The sequence below is a fragment of the Megalopta genalis genome, chromosome 2 (assembly GCF_051020955.1).
Source record: "Megalopta genalis isolate 19385.01 chromosome 2, iyMegGena1_principal, whole genome shotgun sequence".
Taxonomy (NCBI): domain Eukaryota; kingdom Metazoa; phylum Arthropoda; class Insecta; order Hymenoptera; family Halictidae; genus Megalopta; species Megalopta genalis.
In genome coordinates, this window is record NC_135014.1 from 19520666 (window position 1) to 19526665 (window position 6000).

Sequence of the window (6000 nt, forward strand, 5' to 3'; positions counted from 1 at the left end):
CATAATAGGCGAGGTGCCGGCGCTTGAAAGAGGAGCTCGACCTTAAGCTTTACAGCCGAGCGATTTTCTTAGTTGGAGGACAGTGTCCGTTTGTTTGACGTTCAAACATCGACGGAGCTGTATTTTATGGAAAGAGTGTCGCGTGGTGTCTCGTTGCGTTAGCGCGCGCTTCCCCGTGATCTTGCATGAGCCACCATTAAGTAATAAATACATTAACCGGGTTCGACAATGCATCTATCATCAAACAAGTCGTAAACATCACAATGCATGAAGGCGACTCAGAAATGTAGTAAGAGAATACCGTGAAAGTACCGGGGTCGTGCTTGTGATTTACGACGGCCGCTCATTTTCGAGGTTGCGTTGGTGCCCACGCTCTCTTCCGATCCACTTTACCTTTCCTGTCCAGTTTCCGCTTCCCCGTCTCGTCCTCGAATTGTTTCCCGCCGATCTAAAAATCCCAACAATATCAAAGTCATGTAATTAACCCCTTGCCGTAACCCATTATCTCCTCAGTTACAATAACTAGGAATTCTTCGATTATAATAATGTCTTAGGAGAAGTAGAAAATTTATATTTATCGTGTGTCAATCGTTTACTTGAGTATTGAATATTGATGTGAAAAGGGAACAATTTTATTCGAATTTCAACGAAAAAGCATAACGTTGATGCTTAACCTTTTGCCGTATCATTATCTGATTCGAACATTTTTAATTTTAATCATTTTTTAGAAGGAGTAGAAAATTTATGTTTATTACGTGCTTGATAATTTGCTTGATTTCTTGAACATTGACGTTAAAAGAAAAGAATTTGATATCAATTTTCACGGAAAATGATAACACTGATACATGCCCCTCCGCTGTCACACAGAATCGAAATATGACCCACATCTTTTCTTTAAATAAGTAAAATTAATAATTAATCCAATACATTTGGAAGTGAGATATCGAGTCCTGATAAATGAAACGATGTTTTAGAATGTTCAGGTTATATTCTCAAATTTTTTTATGTCAATAGTACCGCTAATTTTTGAGAAAGTTGTATGTCGTACTGCAACGCGTAGGAAAAGTGACAGCGGAGGGTTAAAAGACTTAGTTCGAAATCTTAGCTTGAAACCGTCTCGATATCTACTGTTATAATTCAGAGGGTTAAAAATTGATTCGAATCAACGTCGATGCAGTTTACATGTCGCGGAATGAACAGAGTCCAGCGAAATGGGTTGATCGAAGCAGGAATCCAGGAAATCCGTTACTCGTATCCGAAGGATCGAAAAGGGGTGGTGGTGGCGGCTCCGTTCAAAAGACGCGTGAAAGGGATCGAGGCGTTTTTCCGGCTAATCCGTTGAATAGACTCCATTTTGATCGAGCGCGGAGGTGTCGGTAGGTTGGCCGACAGGAAAGAAGGGAGGCTCGCGCCGGTGCAAAGATTTTGCCCATTAACAGTATCGACGAGGGAAAAAAGAGGAGGGTGTCGGCCAATGTCGTGCGTTTTTACGGGGGCCCCCGGAACATGGCAGCCCGGCCATTTATTATTTCCCGCCACGCACCGGCGTGCTAACAATACCGTCCATTGACAATTTCTGCTTCACACACGACGCCGCGCACCGCGACGCTCCGCCCACGATCGAACTACAGAGGACGCCGACGAGCCCTCTCGCTCGACCACCAAACTCCTCGTTTCTACTCTCGCTCTCTTCTTCTTTCTTTCTCTCTCTCCCCCCCCCCTCTCTCTCTCTCTCTCTCTCTCTACTGATCTCTCTTTCACAGCGATCTCTTTCTCTCACCGATCCACAGTGGTCCGGAGGTCGGCAATTTTTGGCCAAAAATCAATTCTTCGACTTACATATTTCAAGATATTTGTTTGACCGCCAAACTGATAATTCGTTGAAATCTTGAAATCTAAAGCATTAAATTTGTCAGACAACTTTGCGATGAAATATACCGTTGCAAAGACAAATTTATTATAATGAAAGTAAAAGATTTTTAAAATAGTGGTCGGACTATAAATATTTTTATCTTCTCATGTAATACAGAATTTGGTAAATCAACATTTTTGAAATAGTAATTACATATTGTAATAGCATTTCAAATATATTTAGCTACGTAATATCCGTATGTAACTACTGTTTCAAAGAAAATTTATTTGTCAAGTTCTGTATTACACGAAAAGGTAAATACATTTACAGCGAGAAAACTAACTTAACTAACATAACTGTGGCAAAAATCTATTTTTCCCCAGACCTATTTTTGTTATTAAATATAGAAATGCAATTTTAGGCTGTACTTCCATTTGCGCGAGCACTTATATTTTAGTTATTTCATCGCGCTGTAAGCCTCTTATGGGGCATATACAAATGGCCTAATTAAGGTTTTCAAAACTGTGAACCTAACTTTTGGCCAAGCATTATCAATTTTTGGACCAATGTGCGATCTCTCTCTCTTTCTCTCTCTCTCTCTCTCTCTCTTTATCTCTTTATCTTTCTCTCTTTCTCTCGCTCTCTCGCTCTCCCTTGTTCTCTCTTTATGTATCTCACTATTGCTCTATTTCTCTCTCTTGTTCTCTATCTCTCTCGTGCTCCCCATGTCCTTCCTGCTCCCTCTTTTTTTCTCACCGATCTCTTTCGGGGAACAGATTCTCCCCCTTGCTGCCCCTCTGCCATCCCCGCAGCCCCCGCGCCCGACAAATATTTTCTTTCCAAATTTCCCTCTGTTGGAAAACAGAACACTTCTTGCCACAGCTCTCAGACTCTCGCTGCTTCTGGTTATTATCGCCACTTGAACGTTAAACAAACGAGGAGCACGGTGGCGCGGCATAGTTAATCGCTTGATGGACGACGGGCTCTCTTGAGAGACTTGCTCCGATTGTGAGTAGAGACGGAATCAAGTATACGGATCTTTTTTTCAAAGGAATTTGAAGGCTCTTACGAAATGATCTTTTGCATATGCATCTGCTACGGTTTGTAGCGTGCGATGAAATTTGTTCCGGTTATAATACTGAAATTATAACGAGCTGCGATTTATTAAACGGGATACTTTTTGAAACGAACGTGTTTATAGTTAGATCGAACATCCTTAACTTTGTTGGTTTGAACTGCACCGTAGTCCTTTATGTTTTCGTCGCAAGTGGGAAATGTCTTTTTTTTTTACTCACTTAAGAAAGTAGAACTGACCTACTTGTCGAGAAGAATTTATACAAGATCTGAAAGCTAAATTGCATTTTTTATATATATATATTAGTGATTACAGGACTGCGGATTTTAAGAACGAACGAGCCAGACGATTTATATTTTGCATATAGACCTGCAATCTAATGGTTACTTAAAATAATGTAGACGTGAAGTAATGTGCAAAAGTGTATTAGCAAGTAGGATTATCATATACAATATCAAAGTAATGTACACACAAAAGTACACATTGTCAATTAAGATTATCAAATGCAGTGTCAAAATAATCTACAAAAGTACGCTATCGAGTAGGATTATCAATTACAATATCAAAGTAAAGTACAAAAGTACAGTGTCAATTAGGATCATCAACTACAAGAGCAAAGTAATGTACAAAACTACATCATGAAGTAGAATTATTAGGTATAAGAGCAAAGTAATGTATGAAAATTAACAAGTAGAGAGAATTATCAAGTATAAGATCAAAATAATGTTCAAGATCAACTCCAAGAGCAAAGAAATCAGGTAAAAGAACAGAGTAACGTGCTGCATAACATTAGCAAATAGGACTATCAAGTAGGATTATGAAGTACAATATCAAAGTAATCTACAAAAGTACATTATCAAGTGGAATTACTAGGTACAAGAACTGGGTAATCCGGAAAAGTACATTATCAAGTACAAGAACAAATGAATGTGCTAAAGTATATTATCAAATACGTCTACCAAGTAGGACTATCAAATTGAACATCGAAGTATAATGTACAAAAGTACACTATCCGGTAGGATTTTCAATTACAATATCAAAGTAATGTATAAAAGTACACTATTAAGTAAAATTATCAATTCAATATCAAAAAGTAATGTATAAAAATACATTGTCGATTGGGATTATCATATACAATATCAAAGTAGTGTACAAAATAACGTACAACTAACACAGTGAAGAATGTTTTACCTCGAATTGAGAATTGATCGAAAGAACAGTGTGCAATGAGACTGAAAGAAATAAAACATTATTTTCTACCTGACGAAATATTTGCTAACGGATTAATCGAAGGAATTTTGCTTGCGAACACGTAAGCGAAATACAGATAATTACAACGCTGATCGAGACTAATCGTATTCGGGGTTCTTAGAGAGTCGGGGAAAGAATTCTCCTCATAGTGTAGCACGGCACAATGTCGTTAAAAGGAGAAGCGGAAGAAAAGGGACCAGATGCAGCTAATTTCAATGATTCACCGTGACATCCCAGAAACCTTCTGAGGATTTTTCCTCGAGTTCTTTGGATACGCCACTGAGCCTGCCATCAGGAGCCGGTCACACTTGTTACACTGACGTGTTTCGAAAGAAATCTTGCTCAAGATGTTCACTGCAAAGCAGAGAATACAGTTACATAGAATATCGTATTACTACGGTATGCTAGAGAAATTCACGGAAGAAGCGTACTCTTGTTTAAGTTCATTGTTTCGAAATTCTGTGAGAAAATTTTGTTTTTACACGATGATCTGCAGTTTGCTACGTTATGATTGGACTGCGGATTTTATGCATTTATGACAGAAATGAACAGGTCAAATATCAAATCGTAAGATCGTTAGGAGAACTTGAGGATATTATTACATTATTTCCAATTTATTATAATTATTAAAGGAAGATAGACATTTTTTCAACTAATTTATGTTTCTTATAATCAACTAAAACAATCTTTATTTTGCATAAAGATCCACAGTCTAGATATGATTAAATTGTGAATTTTTTGCGTTTCTGTCAAAACTGAGTATAGTTGTAATTCAAAATAGCAGAAACATTGACAAAATTCGAGAGGTTATGATCTTTCTATTTAGTTACTATTTTTTACAACCGATGCATACGATTTTTATTTCGCATAAAAATCCGCTGAAGAACGCGTGATTTTTAAATCTGCATTTAAACCTTAATTATGGTAGTTTCAAAATTAACAACGCTTGTTTCAGGAAATCTGTATCAATACAGTCTGTAAGCAAATTTTATTTAAGCAGACTAATTATTTTCAAATCTTCTATCATTTTATGTTAATATTTTTCAGTATCTTGTATTACGTGCAGCAAAATTGATGATAAAATTCTACTTTTGCATTTATAGACTTGTAACCAGAGTGCGGATTTCTATGCAGAATAAAAAAATTGTATACTTCATTCGCGTCACACTAAAGTAAAATAAGAGCTTGTTTCTTTTCTTAATAGATCTAGTAGGTTGAAAATAATGTAATAATATTCTTAAAGTTTCTTTCCACTGTTTCGTGTGTCATCTACTCATTTTGTTCATAAATACATACAATCCGCAGTCTGCTTGTAACAGAGCGGTACATGTTCGCTCTTAAAACTAGGTCACGCATAATGCAATACATTATAGAAAGTCATTATGGTAGTTGTCGCTATATCACAGTTTCAATTTCTCTATTTTATCAGCTCACAGTTTACGTTAGATTCTTAACACTTTAAAGCGCACTCTCTTTAAAGCGTTATTTTCTGCTTCGTGAGAGTTGGTTCCAGATGTTGGTTGGTTAAAGGGTTAAAATACAAATAACCATTCCGAACGAGTAAAAGTTCTATACCATTGAATCTCGGAACACATAAATTTCTGCGCACGAGAAATCCATGCTTCGATTCACACGTTCGAAAACTGCACTCTTACCTCCTGGATACGACCGAATGCTCGCCGTAGTTTAGCTCCGACAACTGAACCAACAGATCAACACTGGGCACAATGCGATCCTCTTTGCTCAATGAAAACAAGCCCTTTCGACGGACTAACTCGGGATGACATGTGGTATTCAGGCGGTTTGACTACAAAAGAGCAAA